Source organism: Schistocerca gregaria, unplaced genomic scaffold, assembly GCF_023897955.1.
Source record: "Schistocerca gregaria isolate iqSchGreg1 unplaced genomic scaffold, iqSchGreg1.2 ptg001258l, whole genome shotgun sequence".
Classification (NCBI taxonomy): Eukaryota; Metazoa; Arthropoda; class Insecta; order Orthoptera; family Acrididae; genus Schistocerca; species Schistocerca gregaria.
In genome coordinates this window covers 1-27,059 of record NW_026062575.1, presented here as the reverse complement: position 1 = coordinate 27,059, position 27,059 = coordinate 1, and the positions used below count along the sequence as shown (strand labels likewise).

The following is a 27,059-nucleotide window of genomic DNA, read 5'->3' as shown; positions in this document are numbered from 1 at the left end:
ACACGCGAGACAGATCGACACACGATGAAGGGGCCGCCCACTTAGCTGCAACGAGGCGAGAGACGAGCAGATACTACTTGTGCAGCGACACTTGGCAATTTCGAGGATCGCATGGTGTTGAACACACACTATTGCGCTACGCAAAAACGACAGCCCTCTTGCGGTGGCCGGGAATCGAACACGGATCAACTGCTTGGGAAGCAACCATGCTGACCGTTACACCACCACCGCCGCATTCCGCTGCACGCATCCTGTGTCGTGATGCGTTGCCGCCCCTGCTGCCACCAGAGGCCGAAGCGACCCTGCTGCAGGCGCCCTGCCCGCCCGCACATCCGAACGCGGGTCCACGCCGCTTCCAGGGCGATGCACTGTAACTAGACGCAGGACTGACTTCCGCTGAGAAGTCCACCCTGTCGTGTTCGGCATGGTGGGAAAAGAATTCCTGTGTGCTTCCCTGTCGCAGTGGGCAGCGCGTGACGTCTTCTCAAGGGCGTACGTTCGACCCCTCACCCCAGCCATCTCATTTACTCTCCACGACGGTGAAACGCACAGCATAGCTTTTGCGAGGTAAAGCCGTGTTTACAGTTTATTACCACCCAGGCTCCTTTGCGTCAACGTGAGAGTGTTTGTTTCCAGTTATTACTAATTATAGTTTTGCTACTTACACTTGAGACTGAAAGCGATGTTTGTGTAGTATGACTTGGGCGCTTTGGGAGTGAGTAAGCGGGATCGTGGTGGCGGACAGAGTTCAGCGTTGTCGCCAGATTCGGCCGTAAAGTTCGTGGAGGAGAAATATTTCTGGACCCATTCACACGTAGCTGATACTTGAGGTATGTCCGGTATGGTCTAGTGGCTAGGATACCTGGCTTTCACACAGGAGGCCAGGGTTCGATTACTGGTAGCGGAAACGTCAATTTTCCAGGCTGAGATGAGAAATCTTCTCAGGGCCGTTTTTCGTCTTCGTGGTGTTGCTGCTCTGGGTTCCCCAAGTATAAGGTGAGAGAAAGTCAAGGAAAAGAGATACATGCTCACGTGATTGGCGGGGCCGTTTTTAAGGAAGAGGAGATGATTTTGCGGTTTTGGACTGCTGATGCGACAGTGTTGCGTGGCTCGTTAGCCCTTTGTGGGTATAGCGTCGTGCTGGTAACGAGGAGGTCATGGGTTCGATCCCTCCACAGGCCATCCCACTTTCTCCGCCAATAGGAAATGCAGTCTCCCGCGAGACTCTGCCACGTAGATTCCAAATGATCTGCACATCGAGCTACAAGTCTGAACGTTTCGCTCAGGGGTAGCCAACGGCCGGCTCCCTTTCGATTAATGAAGTTAAGCAGAGGTGGGCGTGGTTAGTGATTACATGGGTGATAGGCGGGATCTCTGCGTGCTATTGGACCTTTCCCCTTTCACCCCCACTCTCCCCCTTTTGTGTTACAGTGTTGATGTGCTATGATGCCCTCCCACAGCAATTTAAATTACGTTAACGAACATAGGATCCAAAATTTAAAGAGGTTCTTTGCAAAAAGAGCGAACGTAAAGTGCAGGAACGACTTTGGCAGTAACAGAACCGTACGAACCCACAGATAATTTCCCAAATATCGTAGATAACACTGTAGGGGAGCAGTGAGAATTCCGAAATTTGTAAATGAAAATTTAGCTTTTCGAATTGGAAAGGAAAGGTAGTCTTGATTAGCGTGTTTCTCGCAGCCGATTGTCGTACTGCTTCTGTCATATTGGCCCTGCCCGCCGAGCGGCAGCGAGCGGCAGTCGAGCAAAGTCGGGCCAAGTCGACACACGATGAAGGGGCCGCCCACTTAGCTGCAACGAGGCGAGAGACGAGCAGATACTACTTGTGCAGCGACACTTGGCAATTTCGAGGATCGCATGGTGTTGAACACACACTATTGCGCTACGCAAAAACGACAGCCCTCTTGCGGTGGCCGGGAATCGAACACGGATCAACTGCTTGGGAAGCAACCATGCTGACCGTTACACCACCACCGCCGCATTCCGCTGCACGCATCCTGTGTCGTGATGCGTTGCCGCCCCCTGCTGCCACCAGAGGCCGAAGCGACCCTGCTGCAGGCGCCCTGCCCCCCCCCGCCCGCACATCCGAACGCGGGTCCACGCCGCTTCCAGGGCGATGCACTGTAACTAGACGCAGGACTGACTTCCGCTGAGAAGTCCACCCTGTCGTGTTCGGCATGGTGGGAAAAGAATTCCTGTGTGCGTTCCCTGTCGCAGTGGGCAGCGCGTGACGTCTTCTCAAGGGCGTACGTTCGACCCTCACCCCAGCCATCTCATTTACTCTCCACGACGGTGAAACGCACAGCATAGCTTTTGCGAGGTAAAGCCGTGTTTACAGTTTATTACCACCCAGGCTCCTTTGCGTCAACGTGAGAGTGTTTGTTTCCAGTTATTACTAATTATAGTTTTGCTACTTACACTTGAGACTGAAAGCGATGTTTGTGTAGTATGACTTGGGCGCTTTGGGAGTGAGTAAGCGGGATCGTGGTGGCGGACAGAGTTCAGCGTTGTCGCCAGATTCGGCCGTAAAGTTCGTGGAGGAGAAATATTTCTGGACCCATTCACACGTAGCTGATACTTGAGGTATGTCCGGTATGGTCTAGTGGCTAGGATACCTGGCTTTCACACAGGAGGCCAGGGTTCGATTACTGGTAGCGGAACGTCAATTTTCCAGGCTGAGATGAGAAATCTTCTCAGGGCCGTTTTTCGTCTTCGTGGTGTTGCTGCTCTGGGTTCCAAGTATAAGGTGAGAGAAAGTCAAGGAAAAGAGATACATGCTCACGTGATTGGCGGGGCCGTTTTTAAGCGAAGAGGAGATGATTTTGCGGTTTTGGACTGCTGATGCGACAGTGTTGCGTGGCTCGTTAGCCCTTTGGGGGTATAGCGTCGTGCTGGTAACGAGGAGGTCATGGGTTCGATCCCTCCACAGGCCATCCCACTTTCTCCGCCAATAGGAAATGCAGTCTCCCGCGAGACTCTGCCACGTAGATTCCAAATGATCTGCACATCGAGCTACAAGTCTGAACGTTTCGCTCAGGGGTAGCCAACGGCCGGCTCCCTTTCGATTAATGAAGTTAAGCAGAGGTGGGCGTGGTTAGTGATTACATGGGTGATAGGCGGGATCTCTGCGTGCTATTGGACCTTTCCCCTTTCACCCCCCACTCTCCCCCTTTTGTGTTACAGTGTTGATGTGCTATGATGCCTCCCACAGCAATTTAAATTACGTTAACGAACATAGGATCCAAAATTTAAAGAGGTTCTTTGCAAAAAGAGCGAACGTAAAGTGCAGGAACGACTTTGGCAGTAACAGAACCGTACGAACCCACAGATAATTTCCCAAATATCGTAGATAACACTGTAGGGGAGCAGTGAGAATTCCGAAATTTGTAAATGAAAATTTAGCTTTTCGAATTGGAAAGGAAAGGTAGTCTTGATTAGCGTGTTTCTCGCAGCCGATTGTCGTACTGCTTCTGTCATATTGGCCCTGCCGCCGAGCGGCAGCGAGCGGCAGTCGAGCAAAGTCGGGCCAAGTCGACACACGATGAAGGGGCCGCCCACTTAGCTGCAACGAGGCGAGAGACGAGCAGATACTACTTGTGCAGCGACACTTGGCAATTTCGAGGATCGCATGGTGTTGAACACACACTATTGCGCTACGCAAAAACGACAGCCCTCTTGCGGTGGCCGGGAATCGAACACGGATCAACTGCTTGGGAAGCAACCATGCTGACCCGTTACACCACCACCCGCCGCATTCCGCTGCACGCATCCTGTGTCGTGATGCGTTGCCGCCCCCTGCTGCCACCAGAGGCCGAAGCGACCCTGCTGCAGGCGCCCTGCCCGCCCGCACATCCGAACGCGGGTCCACGCCGCTTCCAGGGCGATGCACTGTAACTAGACGCAGGACTGACTTCCGCTGAGAAGTCCACCCTGTCGTGTTCGGCATGGTGGGAAAAGAATTCCTGTGTGCTTCCCTGTCGCAGTGGGCAGCGCGTGACGTCTTCTCAAGGGCGTACGTTCGACCCTCACCCCCAGCCATCTCATTTACTCTCCACGACGGTGAAACGCACAGCATAGCTTTTGCGAGGTAAAGCCGTGTTTACAGTTTATTACCACCCAGGCTCCTTTGCGTCAACGTGAGAGTGTTTGTTTCCAGTTATTACTAATTATAGTTTTGCTACTTACACTTGAGACTGAAAGCGATGTTTGTGTAGTATGACTTGGGCGCTTTGGGAGTGAGTAAGCGGGATCGTGGTGGCGGACAGAGTTCAGCGTTGTCGCCAGATTCGGCCGTAAAGTTCGTGGAGGAGAAATATTTCTGGACCCATTCACACGTAGCTGATACTTGAGGTATGTCCGGTATGGTCTAGTGGCTAGGATACCTGGCTTTCACACAGGAGGCCAGGGTTCGATTACTGGTAGCGGAACGTCAATTTTCCAGGCTGAGATGAGAAATCTTCTCAGGGCCGTTTTTCGTCTTCGTGGTGTTGCTGCTCTGGGTTCCAAGTATAAGGTGAGAGAAAGTCAAGGAAAAGAGATACATGCTCACGTGATTGGCGGGGCCGTTTTTAAGGAAGAGGAGATGATTTTGCGGTTTTGGACTGCTGATGCGACAGTGTTGCGTGGCTCGTTAGCCCTTTGGGGTATAGCGTCGTGCTGGTAACGAGGAGGTCATGGGGTTCGATCCCTCCACAGGCCATCCCACTTTCTCCGCCAATAGGAAATGCAGTCTCCCGCGAGACTCTGCCACGTAGATTCCAAATGATCTGCACATCGAGCTACAAGTCTGAACGTTTCGCTCAGGGGTAGCCAACGGCCGGCTCCCTTTCGATTAATGAAGTTAAGCAGAGGTGGGCGTGGTTAGTGATTACATGGGTGATAGGCGGGATCTCTGCGTGCTATTGGACCTTTCCCCTTTCACCCCCACTCTCCCCCTTTTGTGTTACAGTGTTGATGTGCTATGATGCCTCCCACAGCAATTTAAATTACGTTAACGAACATAGGATCCAAAATTTAAAGAGGTTCTTTGCAAAAAGAGCGAACGTAAAGTGCAGGAACGACTTTGGCAGTAACAGAACCGTACGAACCCACAGATAATTTCCCAAATATCGTAGATAACACTGTAGGGGAGCAGTGAGAATTCCGAAATTTGTAAATGAAAATTTAGCTTTTCGAATTGGAAAGGAAAGGTAGTCTTGATTAGCGTGTTTCTCGCAGCCGATTGTCGTACTGCTTCTGTCATATTGGCCCTGCCGCCGAGCGGCAGCGAGCGGCAGTCGAGCAAAGTCGGGCCAAGTCGACACACGATGAAGGGGCCGCCCACTTAGCTGCAACGAGGCGAGAGACGAGCAGATACTACTTGTGCAGCGACACTTGGCAATTTCGAGGATCGCACGGTGTTGAACACACACTATTGTGCTACGCAAAAACGACAGCCCCTCTTGCGGTGGCCGGGGAATCGAACCCGGATCAACTGCTTGGGAAGCAACCATGCTGACCGTTACACCACCACCGCCGCATTCCGCTGCACGCATCCTGTGTCGTGATGCGTTGCCGCCCCTGCTGCCACCAGAGGCCGAAGCGACCCTGCTGCAGGCGCCCTGCCCGCCCGCACATCCGAACGCGGGTCCACGCCGCTTCCAGGGCGATGCACTGTAACTAGACGCAGGACTGACTTCCGCTGAGAAGTCCACCCTGTCGTGTTCGGCATGGTGGGAAAAGAATTCCTGTGTGCTTCCCTGTCGCAGTGGGCAGCGCGTGACGTCTTCTCAAGGGCGTACGTTCGACCCTCACCCCAGCCATCTCATTTTCTCTCCACGACGGTGAAACGCACAGCATAGCTTTTGCGAGGTAAAGCCGTGTTTACAGTTTATTACCACCCAGGCTCCTTTGCGTCAACGTGAGAGTGTTTGTTTCCAGTTATTACTAATTATAGTTTTGCTACTTACACTTGAGACTGAAAGCGATGTTTGTGTAGTATGACTTGGGCGCTTTGGGGAGTGAGTAAGCGGGATCGTGGTGGCGGACAGAGTTCAGCGTTGTCGCCAGATTCGGCCGTAAAGTTCGTGGAGGAGAAATATTTCTGGACCCATTCACACGTAGCTGATACTTGAGGTATGTCCGGTATGGTCTAGTGGCTAGGATACCTGGCTTTCACACAGGAGGCCAGGGTTCGATTACTGGTAGCGGAACGTCAATTTTCCAGGCTGAGATGAGAAATCTTCTCAGGGCCGTTTTTCGTCTTCGTGGTGTTGCTGCTCTGGGTTCCAAGTATAAGGTGAGAGAAAGTCAAGGAAAAGAGATACATGCTCACGTGATTGGCGGGGCCGTTTTTAAGGAAGAGGAGATGATTTTGCGGTTTTGGACTGCTGATGCGACAGTGTTGCGTGGCTCGTTAGCCCTTTGGGGTATAGCGTCGTGCTGGTAACGAGAAGGTCATGGGTTCGATCCCTCCACAGGCCATCCCACTTTCTCCGCCAATAGGAAATGCAGTCTCCCGCGAGACTCTGCCACGTAGATTCCAAATGATCTGCACATCGAGCTACAAGTCTGAACGTTTCGCTCAGGGGTAGCCAACGGCCGGCTCCCTTTCGATTAATGAAGTTAAGCAGAGGTGGGCGTGGTTAGTGATTACATGGGTGATAGGCGGGATCTCTGCGTGCTATTGGACCTTTCCCCTTTCACCCCCCACTCTCCCCCTTTTGTGTTACAGTGTTGATGTGCTATGATGCCTCCCACAGCAATTTAAATTACGTTAACGAACATAGGATCCAAAATTTAAAGAGGTTCTTTGCAAAAAGAGCGAACGTAAAGTGCAGGAACGACTTTGGCAGTAACAGAACCGTACGAACCCACAGATAATTTCCCAAATATCGTAGATAACACTGTAGGGGAGCAGTGAGAATTCCGAAATTTTGTAAATGAAAATTTAGCTTTTCGAATTGGAAAGGAAAGGTAGTCTTGATTAGCGTGTTTCTCGCAGCCGATTGTCGTACTGCTTCTGTCATATTGGCCCTGCCGCCGAGCGGCAGCGAGCGGCAGTCGAGCAAAGTCGGGCCAAGTCGACACACGATGAAGGGGCCGCCCACTTAGCTGCAACGAGGCGAGAGACGAGCAGATACTACTTGTGCAGCGACACTTGGCAATTTCGAGGATCGCATGGTGTTGAACACACACTATTGCGCTACGCAAAAACGACAGCCCTCTTGCGGTGGCCGGGAATCGAACACGGATCAACTGCTTGGGAAGCAACCATGCTGACCGTTACACCACCACCGCCGCATTCCGCTGCACGCATCCTGTGTCGTGATGCGTTGCCGCCCCTGCTGCCACCAGAGGCCGAAGCGACCCTGCTGCAGGCGCCCTGCCCGCCCGCACATCCGAACGCGGGTCCACGCCGCTTCCAGGGCGATGCACTGTAACTAGACGCAGGACTGACTTCCGCTGAGAAGTCCACCCTGTCGTGTTCGGCATGGTGGGGAAAAGAATTCCTGTGTGCTTCCCTGTCGCAGTGGGCAGCGCGTGACGTCTTCTCAAGGGCGTACGTTCGACCCTCACCCCAGCCATCTCATTTACTCTCCACGACGGTGAAACGCACAGCATAGCTTTTGCGAGGTAAAGCCGTGTTTACAGTTTATTACCACCCAGGCTCCTTTGCGTCAACGTGAGAGTGTTTGTTTCCAGTTATTACTAATTATAGTTTTGCTACTTACACTTGAGACTGAAAGCGATGTTTGTGTAGTATGACTTGGGCGCTTTGGGAGTGAGTAAGCGGGATCGTGGTGGCGGACAGAGTTCAGGCGTTGTCGCCAGATTCGGCCGTAAAGTTCGTGGAGGAGAAATATTTCTGGACCCATTCACACGTAGCTGATACTTGAGGTATGTCCGGTATGGTCTAGTGGCTAGGATACCTGGCTTTCACACAGGAGGCCAGGGTTCGATTACTGGTAGCGGAACGTCAATTTTCCAGGCTGAGATGAGAAATCTTCTCAGGGCCGTTTTTCGTCTTCGTGGTGTTGCTGCTCTGGGTTCCAAGTATAAGGTGAGAGAAAGTCAAGGAAAAGAGATACATGCTCACGTGATTGGCGGGGCCGTTTTTAAGGAAGAGGAGATGATTTTGCGGGTTTTGGACTGCTGATGCGACAGTGTTTGCGTGGCTCGTTAGCCCTTTGGGGTATAGCGTCGTGCTGGTAACGAGGAGGTCATGGGTTCGATCCCCTCCACAGGCCATCCCACTTTCTCCGCCAATAGGAAATGCAGTCTCCCGCGAGACTCTGCCACGTAGATTCCAAATGATCTGCACATCGAGCTACAAGTCTGAACGTTTCGCTCAGGGGTAGCCAACGGCCGGCTCCCTTTCGATTAATGAAGTTAAGCAGAGGTGGGCGTGGTTAGTGATTACATGGGTGATAGGCGGGATCTCTGCGTGCTTATTGGACCTTTCCCCCTTTCACCCCCACTCTCCCCCTTTTGTGTTACAGTGTTGATGTGCTATGATGCCTCCCACAGCAATTTAAATTACGTTAACGAACATAGGATCCAAAATTTAAAGAGGTTCTTTGCAAAAAGAGCGAACGTAAAGTGCAGGAACGACTTTGGCAGTAACAGAACCGTACGAACCCACAGATAATTTCCCCAAATATCGTAGATAACACTGTAGGGGAGCAGTGAGAATTCCGAAATTTGTAAATGAAAATTTAGCTTTTCGAATTGGAAAGGAAAGGTAGTCTTGATTAGCGTGTTTCTCGCAGCCGATTGTCGTACTGCTTCTGTCATATTGGCCCTGCCGCCGAGCGGCAGCGAGCGGCAGTCGAGCAAAGTCGGGCCAAGTCGACACACGATGAAGGGGCCGCCCACTTAGCTGCAACGAGGCGAGAGACGAGCAGATACTACTTGTGCAGCGACACTTGGCAATTTCGAGGATCGCATGGTGTTGAACACACACTATTGCGCTACGCAAAAACGACAGCCCTCTTGCGGTGGCCGGGAATCGAACACGGATCAACTGCTTGGGAAGCAACCATGCTGACCGTTACAACCACCACCGCCGCATTCCGCTGCACGCATCCTGTGTCGTGATGCGTTGCCCGCCCCTGCTGCCACCAGAGGCCGAAGCGACCCTGCTGCAGGCGCCCTGCCCGCCCGCACATCCGAACGCGGGTCCACGCCGCTTCCAGGGCGATGCACTGTAACTAGACGCAGGACTGACTTCCGCTGAGAAGTCCACCCTGTCGTGTTCGGCATGGTGGGAAAAGAATTCCTGTGTGCTTCCCTGTCGCAGTGGGCAGCGCGTGACGTCTTCTCAAGGGCGTACGTTCGACCCTCACCCCAGCCATCTCATTTACTCTCCACGACGGTGAAACGCACAGCATAGCTTTTGCGAGGTAAAGCCGTGTTTACAGTTTATTACCACCCAGGCTCCTTTGCGTCAACGTGAGAGTGTTTGTTTCCAGTTATTACTAATTATAGTTTTGCTACTTACACTTGAGACTGAAAGCGATGTTTGTGTAGTATGACTTGGGCGCTTTGGGAGTGAGTAAGCGGGATCGTGGTGGCGGACAGAGTTCAGCGTTGTCGCCAGATTCGGCCGTAAAGTTCGTGGAGGAGAAATATTTCTGGACCCATTCACACGTAGCTGATACTTGAGGTATGTCCGGTATGGTCTAGTGGCTAGGATACCTGGCTTTCACACAGGAGGCCAGGGTTCGATTACTGGTAGCGGAACGTCAAATTTTCCAGGCTGAGATGAGAAATCTTCTCAGGGGCCGTTTTTCGTCTTCGTGGTGTTGCTGCTCTGGGTTCCAAGTATAAGGTGAGAGAAAGTCAAGGAAAAGAGATACATGCTCACGTGATTGGCGGGGGCCGTTTTTAAGGAAGAGGAGATGATTTTGCGGTTTTGGACTGCTGATGCGACAGTGTTGCGTGGCTCGTTAGCCCTTTGGGGTATAGCGTCGTGCTGGTAACGAGGAGGTCATGGGTTCGATCCCTCCACAGGCCATCCCACTTTCTCCGCCAATAGGAAATGCAGTCTCCCGCGAGACTCTGCCACGTAGATTCCAAATGATCTGCACATCGAGCTACTAGTCTGAACGTTTCGCTCAAGGGGTAGCCAACGGCCGGCTCCCTTTCGATTAATGAAGTTAAGCAGAGGTGGGCGTGGTTAGTGATTACATGGGTGATAGGCGGGATCTCTGCGTGCTATTGGACCTTTCCCCTTTCCACCCCCACTCTCCCCCTTTTGTGTTACAGTGTTGATGTGCTATGATGCCTCCCACAGCAATTTAAATTACGTTAACGAACATAGGATCCAAAATTTAAAGAGGTTCTTTGCAAAAAGAGCGAACGTAAAGTGCAGGAACGACTTTGGCAGTAACAGAACCGTACGAACCCACAGATAATTTCCCAAATATCGTAGATAACACTGTAGGGGAGCAGTGAGAATTCCGAAATTTGTAAATGAAAATTTAGCTTTTCGAATTGGAAAGGAAAGGTAGTCTTGATTAGCGTGTTTCTCGCAGCCGATTGTCGTACTGCTTCTGTCATATTGGCCCTGCCGCCGAGCGGCAGCGAGCGGCAGTCGAGCAAAGTCGGGCCAAGTCGACACACGATGAAGGGGCCGCCCACTTAGCTGCAACGAGGCGAGAGACGAGCAGATACTACTTGTGCAGCGACACTTGGCAATTTCGAGGATCGCACGGTGTTGAACACACACTATTGTGCTACGCAAAAACGACAGCCCTCTTGCGGTGGCCGGGAATCGAACCCGGATCAACTGCTTGGGAAGCAACCATGCTGACCGTTACACCACCCACCGCCGCATTCCGCTGCACGCATCCTGTGTCGTGATGCGTTGCCGCCCCTGCTGCCACCAGAGGCCGAAGCGACCCTGCTGCAGGCGCCCTGCCCGCCCGCACATCCGAACGCGGGTCCACGCCGCTTCCAGGGCGATGCACTGTAACTAGACGCAGGACTGACTTCCGCTGAGAAGTCCACCCTGTCGTGTTCGGCATGGTGGGAAAAGAATTCCTGTGTGCTTCCCTGTCGCAGTGGGCAGCGCGTGACGTCTTCTCAAGGGCGTACGTTCGAACCCTCACCCCAGCCATCTCATTTTCTCTCCACGACGGTGAAACGCACAGCATAGCTTTTGCGAGGTAAAGCCGTGTTTACAGTTTATTACCACCCAGGCTCCTTTGCGTCAACGTGAGAGTGTTTGTTTCCAGTTATTACTAATTATAGTTTTGCTACTTACACTTGAGACTGAAAGCGATGTTTGTGTAGTATGACTTGGGCGCTTTGGGAGTGAGTAAGCGGGATCGTGGTGGCGGACAGAGTTCAGCGTTGTCGCCAGATTCGGCCGTAAAGTTCGTGGAGGAGAAATATTTCTGGACCCATTCACACGTAGCTGATACTTGAGGTATGTCCGGTATGGTCTAGTGGCTAGGATACCTGGCTTTCACACAGGAGGCCAGGGTTCGATTACTGGTAGCGGAACGTCAATTTTCCAGGCTGAGATGAGAAATCTTCTCAGGGCCGTTTTTCGTCTTCGTGGTGTTGCTGCTCTGGGTTCCAAGTATAAGGTGAGAGAAAGTCAAGGAAAAGAGATACATGCTCACGTGATTGGCGGGGCCGTTTTTAAGGAAGAGGAGATGATTTTTGCGGTTTTGGACTGCTGATGCGACAGTGTTGCGTGGCTCGTTAGCCCTTTGGGGGTATAGCGTCGTGCTGGTAACGAGAAGGTCATGGGTTCGATCCCTCCACAGGCCATCCCACTTTCTCCGCCAATAGGAAATGCAGTCTCCCGCGAGACTCTGCCACGTAGATTCCAAATGATCTGCACATCGAGCTACAAGTCTGAACGTTTCGCTCAGGGGTAGCCAACGGCCGGCTCCCTTTCGATTAATGAAGTTAAGCAGAGGTGGGCGTGGTTAGTGATTACATGGGTGATAGGCGGGATCTCTGCGTGCTATTGGACCTTTCCCCTTTCACCCCCACTCTCCCCCCCTTTTGTGTTACAGTGTTGATGTGCTATGATGCCTCCCACAGCAATTTAAATTACGTTAACGAACATAGGATCCAAAATTTAAAGAGGTTCTTTGCAAAAAGAGCGAACGTAAAGTGCAGGAACGACTTTGGCAGTAACAGAACCGTACGAACCCACAGATAATTTCCCAAATATCGTAGATAACACTGTAGGGGAGCAGTGAGAATTCCGAAATTTGTAAATGAAAATTTAGCTTTTCGAATTGGAAAGGAAAGGTAGTCTTGATTAGCGTGTTTCTCGCAGCCGATTGTCGTACTGCTTCTGTCATATTGGCCCTGCCGCCGAGCGGCAGCGAGCGGCAGTCGAGCAAAGTCGGGCCAAGTCGACACACGATGAAGGGGCCGCCCACTTAGCTGCAACGAGGCGAGAGACGAGCAGATACTACTTGTGCAGCGACACTTGGCAATTTCGAGGATCGCACGGTGTTGAACACACACTATTGTGCTACGCAAAAACGACAGCCCTCTTGCGGTGGCCGGGAATCGAACCCGGATCAACTGCTTGGAAGCAACCATGCTGACCGTTACACCACCACCGCCGCATTCCGCTGCACGCATCCTGTGTCGCGATGCGTTGCCGCCCCTGCTGCCACCAGAGGCCGAAGCGACCCTGCTGCAGGCGCCCTGCCCGCCCGCACATCCGAACGCGGGTCCACGCCGCTTCCAGGGCGATGCACTGTAACTAGACGCAGGACTGACTTCCGCTGAGAAGTCCACCCTGTCGTGTTCGGCATGGTGGGAAAAGAATTCCTGTGTGCTTCCCTGTCGCAGTGGGCAGCGCGTGACGTCTTCTCAAGGGCGTACGTTCGACCCTCACCCCAGCCATCTCATTTTCTCTCCACGACGGTGAAACGCACAGCATAGCTTTTGCGAGGTAAAGCCGTGTTTACAGTTTATTACCACCCAGGCTCCTTTGCGTCAACGTGAGAGTGTTTGTTTCCAGTTATTACTAATTATAGTTTTGCTACTTACACTTGAGACTGAAAGCGATGTTTGTGTAGTATGACTTGGGCGCTTTGGGAGTGAGTAAGCGGGATCGTGGTGGCGGACAGAGTTCAGCGTTGTCGCCAGATTCGGCCGTAAAGTTCGTGGAGGAGAAATATTTCTGGACCCCATTCACACGTAGCTGATACTTGAGGTATGTCCGGTATGGTCTAGTGGCTAGGATACCTGGCTTTCACACAGGAGGCCAGGGTTCGATTACTGGTAGCGGAACGTCAATTTTCCAGGCTGAGATGAGAAATCTTCTCAGGGCCGTTTTTCGTCTTCGTGGTGTTGCTGCTCTGGGTTCCAAGTATAAGGTGAGAGAAAGTCAAGGAAAAGAGATACATGCTCACGTGATTGGCGGGGCCGTTTTTAAGGAAGAGGAGATGATTTTGCGGTTTTGGACTGCTGATGCGACAGTGTTGCGTGGCTCGTTAGCCCTTTGGGGTATAGCGTCGTGCTGGTAACGAGAAGGTCATGGGTTCGATCCCTCCACAGGCCATCCCACTTTCTCCGCCAATAGGAAATGCAGTCTCCCGCGAGACTCTGCCACGTAGATTCCAAATGATCTGCACATCGAGCTACAAGTCTGAACGTTTCGCTCAGGGGTAGCCAACGGCCGGCTCCCTTTCGATTAATGAAGTTAAGCAGAGGTGGGCGTGGTTAGTGATTACATGGGTGATAGGCGGGATCTCTGCGTGCTATTGGACCTTTCCCCCTTTCACCCCCACTCTCCCCCCTTTTGTGTTACAGTGTTGATGTGCTATGATGCCTCCCACAGCAATTTAAATTACGTTAACGAACATAGGATCCAAAATTTAAAGAGGTTCTTTGCAAAAAGAGCGAACGTAAAGTGCAGGAACGACTTTGGCAGTAACAGAACCGTACGAACCCACAGATAATTTCCCAAATATCGTAGATAACACTGTAGGGGAGCAGTGAGAATTCCGAAATTTGTAAATGAAAATTTAGCTTTTCGAATTGGAAAGGAAAGGTAGTCTTGATTAGCGTGTTTCTCGCAGCCGATTGTCGTACTGCTTCTGTCATATTGGCCCTGCCGCCGAGCGGCAGCGAGCGGCAGTCGAGCAAAGTCGGGCCAAGTCGACACACGATGAAGGGGCCGCCCACTTAGCTGCAACGAGGCGAGAGACGAGCAGATACTACTTGTGCAGCGACACTTGGCAATTTCGAGGATCGCACGGTGTTGAACACACACTATTGTGCTACGCAAAAACGACAGCCCTCTTGCGGTGGCCGGGAATCGAACCCGGATCAACTGCTTGGGAAGCAACCATGCTGACCGTTACACCCACCACCGCCGCATTCCGCTGCACGCATCCTGTGTCGCGATGCGTTGCCGCCCCTGCTGCCACCAGAGGCCGAAGCGACCCTGCTGCAGGCGCCCTGCCCGCCCGCACATCCGAACGCGGGTCCACGCCGCTTCCAGGGCGATGCACTGTAACTAGACGCAGGACTGACTTCCGCTGAGAAGTCCACCCTGTCGTGTTCATCTGTCTCGCGTGTGTCGCGTGACGTCTTCTCAAGGGCGTACGTTCGACCCTCACCCCAGCCATCTCATTTTCTCTCCACGACAGTGAAACGCACAGCATAGCTTTTGCGAGGTAAAGCCGTGTTTACAGTTTATTACCACCCAGGCTCCTTTGCGTCAACGTGAGAGTGTTTGTTTCCAGTTATTACTAATTATAGTTTTGCTACTTACACTTGAGACTGAAAGCGATGTTTGTGTAGTATGTCTTGGGCGCTTTGGGAGTGAGTAAGCGGGATCGTGGTGGCGGACAGAGTTCAGCGTTGTCGCCAGATTCGGCCGTAAAGTTCGTGGAGGAGAAATATTTCTGGACCCATTCACACGTAGCTGATACTTGAGGTATGTCCGGTATGGTCTAGTGGCTAGGATACCTGGCTTTCACACAGGAGGCCAGGGTTCGATTACTGGTAGCGGAACGTCAATTTTCCAGGCTGAGATGAGAAATCTTCTCAGGGCCGTTTTTCGTCTTCGTGGTTTTGCTGCTCTGGGTTCCAAGTATAAGGTGAGAGAAAGTCAAGGAAAAGAGATACATGCTCACGTGATTGGCGGGGCCGTTTTTAAGGAAGAGGAGATGATTTTGCGGTTTTGGACTGCTGATGCGACAGTGTTGCGTGGCTCGTTAGCCCTGTGGGGTATAGCGTCGTGCTGGTAACGAGAAGGTCATGGGTTCGATCCCTCCACAGGCCATCCCACTTTCTCCGCTAATAGGAAATGCAGTCTCCCGCGAGACTCTGCCACGTAGATTCCAAATGATCTGCACATCGAGCTACAAGTCTGAACGTTTCGCTCAGGGGTCGCCAACGGCCGGCTCCCTTTCGATTAATGAAGTTAAGCAGAGGTGGGCGTGGTTAGTGATTACATGGGTGATAGGCGGGATCTCTGCGTGCTATTGGACCTTTCCCCTTTCACCCCCACTCTCCCCCTTTTGTGTTACAGTGTTGATGTGCTATGATGCCTCCCACAGCAATTTAAATTACGTTAACGAACATAGGATCCAAAATTTAAAGAGGTTCTTTGCAAAAAGAGCGAACGTAAAGTGCAGGAACGACTTTGGCAGTAACAGAACCGTACGAATCCACAGATAATTTCTCAAATATCGTAGATAACACTGTAGGGGAGCAGTGAGAATTCCGAAATTTGTAAATGAAAATTTAGCTTTTCGAATTGGAAAGGAAAGGTAGTCTTGATTAGCGTGTTTCTCGCAGCCGATTGTCGTACTGCTTCTGTCATATTGGCCCTACCGCCGAGCGGCAGCGAGCGGCAGTCGAGCAAAGTCGGGCCAAGTCGACACACGATGAAGGGGCCGCCCACTTAGCTGCAACGAGGCGAGAGACGAGCAGATACTACTTGTGCAGCGACACTTGGCAATTTCGAGGATCGCATGGTGTTGAACACACACTATTGCGCTACGCAAAAACGACAGCCCTCTTGCGGTGGCCGGGAATCGAACCCGGATCAACTGCTTGGGAAGCAACCATGCTGACCGTTACACCACCACCGCTGCATTCCGCTGCACGCATCCTGTGTCGCGATGCGTTGCCGCCCCTGCTGCCACCAGAGGCCGAAGCGACCCTGCTGCAGGCGCCCTGCCCGCCCGCGCATCCGAACGCGGGTCCACGCCGCTTCCAGGGCGATGCACTGTAACTAGACGCAGGACTGACTTCCGCTGAGAAGTCCACCCTGTCGTGTTCGGCATGGTGGGAAAAGAATTCCTGTGTGCTTCCCTGTCGCAGTGGGCAGCGCGTGACGTCTTCTCAAGGGCGTACGTTCGACCCTCACCCCAGCCATCTCATTTTCTCTCCACGACAGTGAAACGCACAGCATAGCTTTTGCGAGGTAAAGCCGTGTTTACAGTTTATTACCACCCAGGCTCCTTTGCGTCAACGTGAGAGTGTTTGTTTCCAGTTATTACTAATTATAGTTTTGCTACTTACACTTGAGACTGAAAGCGATGTTTGTGTAGTATGTCTTGGGCGCTTTGGGAGTGAGTAAGCGGGATCGTGGTGGCGGACAGAGTTCAGCGTTGTCGCCAGATTCGGCCGTAAAGTTCGTGGAGGAGAAATATTTCTGGACCCATTCACACGTAGCTGATACTTGAGGTATGTCCGGTATGGTCTAGTGGCTAGGATACCTGGCTTTCACACAGGAGGCCAGGGTTCGATTACTGGTAGCGGAACGTCAATTTTCCAGGCTGAGATGAGAAATCTTCTCAGGGCCGTTTTTCGTCTTCGTGGTTTTGCTGCTCTGGGTTCCAAGTATAAGGTGAGAGAAAGTCAAGGAAAAGAGATACATGCTCACGTGATTGGCGGGGCCGTTTTTAAGGAAGAGGAGATGATTTTGCGGTTTTGGACTGCTGATGCGACAGTGTTGCGTGGCTCGTTAGCCCTGTGGGGTATAGCGTCGTGCTGGTAACGAGAAGGTCATGGGTTCGATCCCTCCACAGGCCATCCCACTTTCTCCGCTAATAGGAAATGCAGTCTCCCGCGAGACTCTGCCACGTAGATTCCAAATGATCTGCACATCGAGCTACAAGTCTGAACGTTTCGCTCAGGGGTCGCCAACGGCCGGCTCCCTTTCGATTAATGAAGTTAAGCAGAGGTGGGCGTGGTTAGTGATTACATGGGTGATAGGCGGGATCTCTGCGTGCTATTGGACCTTTCCCCTTTCACCCCCACTCTCCCCCTTTTGTGTTACAGTGTTGATGTGCTATGATGCCTCCCACAGCAATTTAAATTACGTTAACGAACATAGGATCCAAAATTTAAAGAGGTTCTTTGCAAAAAGAGCGAACGTAAAGTGCAGGAACGACTTTGGCAGTAACAGAACCGTACGAATCCACAGATAATTTCTCAAATATCGTAGATAACACTGTAGGGGAGCAGTGAGAATTCCGAAATTTGTAAATGAAAATTTAGCTTTTCGAATTGGAAAGGAAAGGTAGTCTTGATTAGCGTGTTTCTCGCAGCCGATTGTCGTACTGCTTCTGTCATATTGGCCCTACCGCCGAGCGGCAGCGAGCGGCAGTCGAGCAAAGTCGGGCCAAGTCGACACACGATGAAGGGGCCGCCCACTTAGCTGCAACGAGGCGAGAGACGAGCAGATACTACTTGTGCAGCGACACTTGGCAATTTCGAGGATCGCATGGTGTTGAACACACACTATTGCGCTACGCAAAAACGACAGCCCTCTTGCGGTGGCCGGGAATCGAACCCGGATCAACTGCTTGGGAAGCAACCATGCTGACCGTTACACCACCACCGCTGCATTCCGCTGCACGCATCCTGTGTCGCGATGCGTTGCCGCCCCTGCTGCCACCAGAGGCCGAAGCGACCCTGCTGCAGGCGCCCTGCCCGCCCGCGCATCCGAACGCGGGTCCACGCCGCTTCCAGGGCGATGCACTGTAACTAGACGCAGGACTGACTTCCGCTGAGAAGTCCACCCTGTCGTGTTCGGCATGGTGGGAAAAGAATTCCTGTGTGCTTCCCTGTCGCAGTGGGCAGCGCGTGACGTCTTCTCAAGGGCGTACGTTCGACCCTCACCCCAGCCATCTCATTTTCTCTCCACGACAGTGAAACGCACAGCATAGCTTTTGCGAGGTAAAGCCGTGTTTACAGTTTATTACCACCCAGGCTCCTTTGCGTCAACGTGAGAGTGTTTGTTTCCAGTTATTACTAATTATAGTTTTGCTACTTACACTTGAGACTGAAAGCGATGTTTGTGTAGTATGTCTTGGGCGCTTTGGGAGTGAGTAAGCGGGATCGTGGTGGCGGACAGAGTTCAGCGTTGTCGCCAGATTCGGCCGTAAAGTTCGTGGAGGAGAAATATTTCTGGACCCATTCACACGTAGCTGATACTTGAGGTATGTCCGGTATGGTCTAGTGGCTAGGATACCTGGCTTTCACACAGGAGGCCAGGGTTCGATTACTGGTAGCGGAACGTCAATTTTCCAGGCTGAGATGAGAAATCTTCTCAGGGCCGTTTTTCGTCTTCGTGGTTTTGCTGCTCTGGGTTCCAAGTATAAGGTGAGAGAAAGTCAAGGAAAAGAGATACATGCTCACGTGATTGGCGGGGCCGTTTTTAAGGAAGAGGAGATGATTTTGCGGTTTTGGACTGCTGATGCGACAGTGTTGCGTGGCTCGTTAGCCCTGTGGGGTATAGCGTCGTGCTGGTAACGAGAAGGTCATGGGTTCGATCCCTCCACAGGCCATCCCACTTTCTCCGCTAATAGGAAATGCAGTCTCCCGCGAGACTCTGCCACGTAGATTCCAAATGATCTGCACATCGAGCTACAAGTCTGAACGTTTCGCTCAGGGGTCGCCAACGGCCGGCTCCCTTTCGATTAATGAAGTTAAGCAGAGGTGGGCGTGGTTAGTGATTACATGGGTGATAGGCGGGATCTCTGCGTGCTATTGGACCTTTCCCCTTTCACCCCCACTCTCCCCCTTTTGTGTTACAGTGTTGATGTGCTATGATGCCTCCCACAGCAATTTAAATTACGTTAACGAACATAGGATCCAAAATTTAAAGAGGTTCTTTGCAAAAAGAGCGAACGTAAAGTGCAGGAACGACTTTGGCAGTAACAGAACCGTACGAATCCACAGATAATTTCTCAAATATCGTAGATAACACTGTAGGGGAGCAGTGAGAATTCCGAAATTTGTAAATGAAAATTTAGCTTTTCGAATTGGAAAGGAAAGGTAGTCTTGATTAGCGTGTTTCTCGCAGCCGATTGTCGTACTGCTTCTGTCATATTGGCCCTACCGCCGAGCGGCAGCGAGCGGCAGTCGAGCAAAGTCGGGCCAAGTCGACACACGATGAAGGGGCCGCCCACTTAGCTGCAACGAGGCGAGAGACGAGCAGATACTACTTGTGCAGCGACACTTGGCAATTTCGAGGATCGCATGGTGTTGAACACACACTATTGCGCTACGCAAAAACGACAGCCCTCTTGCGGTGGCCGGGAAGCGAACCCGGATCAACTGCTTGGGAAGCAACCATGCTGACCGTTACACCACCACCGCTGCATTCCGCTGCACGCATCCTGTGTCGCGATGCGTTGCCGCCCCTGCTGCCACCAGAGGCCGAAGCGACCCTGCTGCAGGCGCCCTGCCCGCCCGCGCATCCGAACGCGGGTCCACGCCGCTTCCAGGGCGATGCACTGTAACTAGACGCAGGACTGACTTCCGCTGAGAAGTCCACCCTGTCGTGTTCGGCATGGTGGGAAAAGAATTCCTGTGTGCTTCCCTGTCGCAGTGGGCAGCGCGTGACGTCTTCTCAAGGGCGTACGTTCGACCCTCACCCCAGCCATCTCATTTTCTCTCCACGACAGTGAAACGCACAGCATAGCTTTTGCGAGGTAAAGCCGTGTTTACAGTTTATTACCACCCAGGCTCCTTTGCGTCAACGTGAGAGTGTTTGTTTCCAGTTATTACTAATTATAGTTTTGCTACTTACACTTGAGACTGAAAGCGATGTTTGTGTAGTATGTCTTGGGCGCTTTGGGAGTGAGTAAGCGGGATCGTGGTGGCGGACAGAGTTCAGCGTTGTCGCCAGATTCGGCCGTAAAGTTCGTGGAGGAGAAATATTTCTGGACCCATTCACACGTAGCTGATACTTGAGGTATGTCCGGTATGGTCTAGTGGCTAGGATACCTGGCTTTCACACAGGAGGCCAGGGTTCGATTACTGGTAGCGGAACGTCAATTTTCCAGGCTGAGATGAGAAATCTTCTCAGGGCCGTTTTTCGTCTTCGTGGTTTTGCTGCTCTGGGTTCCAAGTATAAGGTGAGAGAAAGTCAAGGAAAAGAGATACATGCTCACGTGATTGGCGGGGCCGTTTTTAAGGAAGAGGAGATGATTTTGCGGTTTTGGACTGCTGATGCGACAGTGTTGCGTGGCTCGTTAGCCCTGTGGGGTATAGCGTCGTGCTGGTAACGAGAAGGTCATGGGTTCGATCCCTCCACAGGCCATCCCACTTTCTCCGCTAATAGGAAATGCAGTCTCCCGCGAGACTCTGCCACGTAGATTCCAAATGATCTGCACATCGAGCTACAAGTCTGAACGTTTCGCTCAGGGGTCGCCAACGGCCGGCTCCCTTTCGATTAATGAAGTTAAGCAGAGGTGGGCGTGGTTAGTGATTACATGGGTGATAGGCGGGATCTCTGCGTGCTATTGGACCTTTCCCCTTTCACCCCCACTCTCCCCCTTTTGTGTTACAGTGTTGATGTGCTATGATGCCTCCCACAGCAATTTAAATTACGTTAACGAACATAGGATCCAAAATTTAAAGAGGTTCTTTGCAAAAAGAGCGAACGTAAAGTGCAGGAACGACTTTGGCAGTAACAGAACCGTACGAATCCACAGATAATTTCTCAAATATCGTAGATAACACTGTAGGGGAGCAGTGAGAATTCCGAAATTTGTAAATGAAAATTTAGCTTTTCGAATTGGAAAGGAAAGGTAGTCTTGATTAGCGTGTTTCTCGCAGCCGATTGTCGTACTGCTTCTGTCATATTGGCCCTACCGCCGAGCGGCAGCGAGCGGCAGTCGAGCAAAGTCGGGCCAAGTCGACACACGATGAAGGGGCCGCCCACTTAGCTGCAACGAGGCGAGAGACGAGCAGATACTACTTGTGCAGCGACACTTGGCAATTTCGAGGATCGCATGGTGTTGAACACACACTATTGCGCTACGCAAAAACGACAGCCCTCTTGCGGTGGCCGGGAATCGAACCCGGATCAACTGCTTGGGAAGCAACCATGCTGACCGTTACACCACCACCGCTGCATTCCGCTGCACGCATCCTGTGTCGCGATGCGTTGCCGCCCCTGCTGCCACCAGAGGCCGAAGCGACCCTGCTGCAGGCGCCCTGCCCGCCCGCGCATCCGAACGCGGGTCCACGCCGCTTCCAGGGCGATGCACTGTAACTAGACGCAGGACTGACTTCCGCTGAGAAGTCCACCCTGTCGTGTTCGGCATGGTGGGAAAAGAATTCCTGTGTGCTTCCCTGTCGCAGTGGGCAGCGCGTGACGTCTTCTCAAGGGCGTACGTTCGACCCTCACCCCAGCCATCTCATTTTCTCTCCACGACAGTGAAACGCACAGCATAGCTTTTGCGAGGTAAAGCCGTGTTTACAGTTTATTACCACCCAGGCTCCTTTGCGTCAACGTGAGAGTGTTTGTTTCCAGTTATTACTAATTATAGTTTTGCTACTTACACTTGAGACTGAAAGCGATGTTTGTGTAGTATGTCTTGGGCGCTTTGGGAGTGAGTAAGCGGGATCGTGGTGGCGGACAGAGTTCAGCGTTGTCGCCAGATTCGGCCGTAAAGTTCGTGGAGGAGAAATATTTCTGGACCCATTCACACGTAGCTGATACTTGAGGTATGTCCGGTATGGTCTAGTGGCTAGGATACCTGGCTTTCACACAGGAGGCCAGGGTTCGATTACTGGTAGCGGAACGTCAATTTTCCAGGCTGAGATGAGAAATCTTCTCAGGGCCGTTTTTCGTCTTCGTGGTTTTGCTGCTCTGGGTTCCAAGTATAAGGTGAGAGAAAGTCAAGGAAAAGAGATACATGCTCACGTGATTGGCGGGGCCGTTTTTAAGGAAGAGGAGATGATTTTGCGGTTTTGGACTGCTGATGCGACAGTGTTGCGTGGCTCGTTAGCCCTGTGGGGTATAGCGTCGTGCTGGTAACGAGAAGGTCATGGGTTCGATCCCTCCACAGGCCATCCCACTTTCTCCGCTAATAGGAAATGCAGTCTCCCGCGAGACTCTGCCACGTAGATTCCAAATGATCTGCACATCGAGCTACAAGTCTGAACGTTTCGCTCAGGGGTCGCCAACGGCCGGCTCCCTTTCGATTAATGAAGTTAAGCAGAGGTGGGCGTGGTTAGTGATTACATGGGTGATAGGCGGGATCTCTGCGTGCTATTGGACCTTTCCCCTTTCACCCCCACTCTCCCCCTTTTGTGTTACAGTGTTGATGTGCTATGATGCCTCCCACAGCAATTTAAATTACGTTAACGAACATAGGATCCAAAATTTAAAGAGGTTCTTTGCAAAAAGAGCGAACGTAAAGTGCAGGAACGACTTTGGCAGTAACAGAACCGTACGAATCCACAGATAATTTCTCAAATATCGTAGATAACACTGTAGGGGAGCAGTGAGAATTCCGAAATTTGTAAATGAAAATTTAGCTTTTCGAATTGGAAAGGAAAGGTAGTCTTGATTAGCGTGTTTCTCGCAGCCGATTGTCGTACTGCTTCTGTCATATTGGCCCTACCGCCGAGCGGCAGCGAGCGGCAGTCGAGCAAAGTCGGGCCAAGTCGACACACGATGAAGGGGCCGCCCACTTAGCTGCAACGAGGCGAGAGACGAGCAGATACTACTTGTGCAGCGACACTTGGCAATTTCGAGGATCGCATGGTGTTGAACACACACTATTGCGCTACGCAAAAACGACAGCCCTCTTGCGGTGGCCGGGAATCGAACCCGGATCAACTGCTTGGGAAGCAACCATGCTGACCGTTACACCACCACCGCTGCATTCCGCTGCACGCATCCTGTGTCGCGATGCGTTGCCGCCCCTGCTGCCACCAGAGGCCGAAGCGACCCTGCTGCAGGCGCCCTGCCCGCCCGCGCATCCGAACGCGGGTCCACGCCGCTTCCAGGGCGATGCACTGTAACTAGACGCAGGACTGACTTCCGCTGAGAAGTCCACCCTGTCGTGTTCGGCATGGTGGGAAAAGAATTCCTGTGTGCTTCCCTGTCGCAGTGGGCAGCGCGTGACGTCTTCTCAAGGGCGTACGTTCGACCCTCACCCCAGCCATCTCATTTTCTCTCCACGACAGTGAAACGCACAGCATAGCTTTTGCGAGGTAAAGCCGTGTTTACAGTTTATTACCACCCAGGCTCCTTTGCGTCAACGTGAGAGTGTTTGTTTCCAGTTATTACTAATTATAGTTTTGCTACTTACACTTGAGACTGAAAGCGATGTTTGTGTAGTATGTCTTGGGCGCTTTGGGAGTGAGTAAGCGGGATCGTGGTGGCGGACAGAGTTCAGCGTTGTCGCCAGATTCGGCCGTAAAGTTCGTGGAGGAGAAATATTTCTGGACCCATTCACACGTAGCTGATACTTGAGGTATGTCCGGTATGGTCTAGTGGCTAGGATACCTGGCTTTCACACAGGAGGCCAGGGTTCGATTACTGGTAGCGGAACGTCAATTTTCCAGGCTGAGATGAGAAATCTTCTCAGGGCCGTTTTTCGTCTTCGTGGTTTTGCTGCTCTGGGTTCCAAGTATAAGGTGAGAGAAAGTCAAGGAAAAGAGATACATGCTCACGTGATTGGCGGGGCCGTTTTTAAGGAAGAGGAGATGATTTTGCGGTTTTGGACTGCTGATGCGACAGTGTTGCGTGGCTCGTTAGCCCTGTGGGGTATAGCGTCGTGCTGGTAACGAGAAGGTCATGGGTTCGATCCCTCCACAGGCCATCCCACTTTCTCCGCTAATAGGAAATGCAGTCTCCCGCGAGACTCTGCCACGTAGATTCCAAATGATCTGCACATCGAGCTACAAGTCTGAACGTTTCGCTCAGGGGTCGCCAACGGCCGGCTCCCTTTCGATTAATGAAGTTAAGCAGAGGTGGGCGTGGTTAGTGATTACATGGGTGATAGGCGGGATCTCTGCGTGCTATTGGACCTTTCCCCTTTCACCCCCACTCTCCCCCTTTTGTGTTACAGTGTTGATGTGCTATGATGCCTCCCACAGCAATTTAAATTACGTTAACGAACATAGGATCCAAAATTTAAAGAGGTTCTTTGCAAAAAGAGCGAACGTAAAGTGCAGGAACGACTTTGGCAGTAACAGAACCGTACGAATCCACAGATAATTTCTCAAATATCGTAGATAACACTGTAGGGGAGCAGTGAGAATTCCGAAATTTGTAAATGAAAATTTAGCTTTTCGAATTGGAAAGGAAAGGTAGTCTTGATTAGCGTGTTTCTCGCAGCCGATTGTCGTACTGCTTCTGTCATATTGGCCCTACCGCCGAGCGGCAGCGAGCGGCAGTCGAGCAAAGTCGGGCCAAGTCGACACACGATGAAGGGGCCGCCCACTTAGCTGCAACGAGGCGAGAGACGAGCAGATACTACTTGTGCAGCGACACTTGGCAATTTCGAGGATCGCATGGTGTTGAACACACACTATTGCGCTACGCAAAAACGACAGCCCTCTTGCGGTGGCCGGGAATCGAACCCGGATCAACTGCTTGGGAAGCAACCATGCTGACCGTTACACCACCACCGCTGCATTCCGCTGCACGCATCCTGTGTCGCGATGCGTTGCCGCCCCTGCTGCCACCAGAGGCCGAAGCGACCCTGCTGCAGGCGCCCTGCCCGCCCGCGCATCCGAACGCGGGTCCACGCCGCTTCCAGGGCGATGCACTGTAACTAGACGCAGGACTGACTTCCGCTGAGAAGTCCACCCTGTCGTGTTCGGCATGGTGGGAAAAGAATTCCTGTGTGCTTCCCTGTCGCAGTGGGCAGCGCGTGACGTCTTCTCAAGGGCGTACGTTCGACCCTCACCCCAGCCATCTCATTTTCTCTCCACGACAGTGAAACGCACAGCATAGCTTTTGCGAGGTAAAGCCGTGTTTACAGTTTATTACCACCCAGGCTCCTTTGCGTCAACGTGAGAGTGTTTGTTTCCAGTTATTACTAATTATAGTTTTGCTACTTACACTTGAGACTGAAAGCGATGTTTGTGTAGTATGTCTTGGGCGCTTTGGGAGTGAGTAAGCGGGATCGTGGTGGCGGACAGAGTTCAGCGTTGTCGCCAGATTCGGCCGTAAAGTTCGTGGAGGAGAAATATTTCTGGACCCATTCACACGTAGCTGATACTTGAGGTATGTCCGGTATGGTCTAGTGGCTAGGATACCTGGCTTTCACACAGGAGGCCAGGGTTCGATTACTGGTAGCGGAACGTCAATTTTCCAGGCTGAGATGAGAAATCTTCTCAGGGCCGTTTTTCGTCTTCGTGGTTTTGCTGCTCTGGGTTCCAAGTATAAGGTGAGAGAAAGTCAAGGAAAAGAGATACATGCTCACGTGATTGGCGGGGCCGTTTTTAAGGAAGAGGAGATGATTTTGCGGTTTTGGACTGCTGATGCGACAGTGTTGCGTGGCTCGTTAGCCCTGTGGGGTATAGCGTCGTGCTGGTAACGAGAAGGTCATGGGTTCGATCCCTCCACAGGCCATCCCACTTTCTCCGCTAATAGGAAATGCAGTCTCCCGCGAGACTCTGCCACGTAGATTCCAAATGATCTGCACATCGAGCTACAAGTCTGAACGTTTCGCTCAGGGGTCGCCAACGGCCGGCTCCCTTTCGATTAATGAAGTTAAGCAGAGGTGGGCGTGGTTAGTGATTACATGGGTGATAGGCGGGATCTCTGCGTGCTATTGGACCTTTCCCCTTTCACCCCCACTCTCCCCCTTTTGTGTTACAGTGTTGATGTGCTATGATGCCTCCCACAGCAATTTAAATTACGTTAACGAACATAGGATCCAAAATTTAAAGAGGTTCTTTGCAAAAAGAGCGAACGTAAAGTGCAGGAACGACTTTGGCAGTAACAGAACCGTACGAATCCACAGATAATTTCTCAAATATCGTAGATAACACTGTAGGGGAGCAGTGAGAATTCCGAAATTTGTAAATGAAAATTTAGCTTTTCGAATTGGAAAGGAAAGGTAGTCTTGATTAGCGTGTTTCTCGCAGCCGATTGTCGTACTGCTTCTGTCATATTGGCCCTACCGCCGAGCGGCAGCGAGCGGCAGTCGAGCAAAGTCGGGCCAAGTCGACACACGATGAAGGGGCCGCCCACTTAGCTGCAACGAGGCGAGAGACGAGCAGATACTACTTGTGCAGCGACACTTGGCAATTTCGAGGATCGCATGGTGTTGAACACACACTATTGCGCTACGCAAAAACGACAGCCCTCTTGCGGTGGCCGGGAATCGAACCCGGATCAACTGCTTGGGAAGCAACCATGCTGACCGTTACACCACCACCGCTGCATTCCGCTGCACGCATCCTGTGTCGCGATGCGTTGCCGCCCCTGCTGCCACCAGAGGCCGAAGCGACCCTGCTGCAGGCGCCCTGCCCGCCCGCGCATCCGAACGCGGGTCCACGCCGCTTCCAGGGCGATGCACTGTAACTAGACGCAGGACTGACTTCCGCTGAGAAGTCCACCCTGTCGTGTTCGGCATGGTGGGAAAAGAATTCCTGTGTGCTTCCCTGTCGCAGTGGGCAGCGCGTGACGTCTTCTCAAGGGCGTACGTTCGACCCTCACCCCAGCCATCTCATTTTCTCTCCACGACAGTGAAACGCACAGCATAGCTTTTGCGAGGTAAAGCCGTGTTTACAGTTTATTACCACCCAGGCTCCTTTGCGTCAACGTGAGAGTGTTTGTTTCCAGTTAT

General features: G+C 52.1%; 13 non-coding genes across 13 annotated transcripts; all 13 read right to left on the bottom strand.

Annotated features, from left to right (window-relative positions):
* Positions 1-159: 159 nt before the first annotated feature.
* Positions 160-231, bottom strand: Trnag-ccc (transfer RNA glycine (anticodon CCC)). Its single transcript has one exon. It is a non-coding gene; the product is annotated as a tRNA-Gly (tRNA).
* A 1,695-nt stretch (positions 232-1,926) lies between these two features.
* Trnag-ccc (transfer RNA glycine (anticodon CCC)) lies at positions 1,927-1,998 on the bottom strand. The gene has a single exon. It is a non-coding gene; the product is annotated as a tRNA-Gly (tRNA).
* A 3,465-nt stretch (positions 1,999-5,463) lies between these two features.
* On the bottom strand, positions 5,464-5,536 carry Trnag-ccc (transfer RNA glycine (anticodon CCC)). The gene has a single exon. It is a non-coding gene; the product is annotated as a tRNA-Gly (tRNA).
* Positions 5,537-7,227: 1,691 nt separating this feature from the next.
* Positions 7,228-7,299, bottom strand: Trnag-ccc (transfer RNA glycine (anticodon CCC)). The gene has a single exon. It is a non-coding gene; the product is annotated as a tRNA-Gly (tRNA).
* Positions 7,300-10,762: 3,463 nt separating this feature from the next.
* Positions 10,763-10,835, bottom strand: Trnag-ccc (transfer RNA glycine (anticodon CCC)). Its single transcript has one exon. It is a non-coding gene; the product is annotated as a tRNA-Gly (tRNA).
* Positions 10,836-14,290: 3,455 nt separating this feature from the next.
* Positions 14,291-14,363, bottom strand: Trnag-ccc (transfer RNA glycine (anticodon CCC)). The gene has a single exon. It is a non-coding gene; the product is annotated as a tRNA-Gly (tRNA).
* A 1,656-nt stretch (positions 14,364-16,019) lies between these two features.
* Trnag-ccc (transfer RNA glycine (anticodon CCC)) lies at positions 16,020-16,091 on the bottom strand. The gene has a single exon. It is a non-coding gene; the product is annotated as a tRNA-Gly (tRNA).
* Positions 16,092-17,779: 1,688 nt separating this feature from the next.
* On the bottom strand, positions 17,780-17,851 carry Trnag-ccc (transfer RNA glycine (anticodon CCC)). Its single transcript has one exon. It is a non-coding gene; the product is annotated as a tRNA-Gly (tRNA).
* A 1,688-nt stretch (positions 17,852-19,539) lies between these two features.
* Trnag-ccc (transfer RNA glycine (anticodon CCC)) lies at positions 19,540-19,611 on the bottom strand. The gene has a single exon. It is a non-coding gene; the product is annotated as a tRNA-Gly (tRNA).
* Positions 19,612-21,299: 1,688 nt separating this feature from the next.
* Trnag-ccc (transfer RNA glycine (anticodon CCC)) lies at positions 21,300-21,371 on the bottom strand. The gene has a single exon. It is a non-coding gene; the product is annotated as a tRNA-Gly (tRNA).
* Positions 21,372-23,059: 1,688 nt separating this feature from the next.
* Positions 23,060-23,131, bottom strand: Trnag-ccc (transfer RNA glycine (anticodon CCC)). Its single transcript has one exon. It is a non-coding gene; the product is annotated as a tRNA-Gly (tRNA).
* A 1,688-nt stretch (positions 23,132-24,819) lies between these two features.
* Trnag-ccc (transfer RNA glycine (anticodon CCC)) lies at positions 24,820-24,891 on the bottom strand. The gene has a single exon. It is a non-coding gene; the product is annotated as a tRNA-Gly (tRNA).
* A 1,688-nt stretch (positions 24,892-26,579) lies between these two features.
* On the bottom strand, positions 26,580-26,651 carry Trnag-ccc (transfer RNA glycine (anticodon CCC)). Its single transcript has one exon. It is a non-coding gene; the product is annotated as a tRNA-Gly (tRNA).
* Between the last annotated feature and the right edge of the window lie 408 nt (positions 26,652-27,059).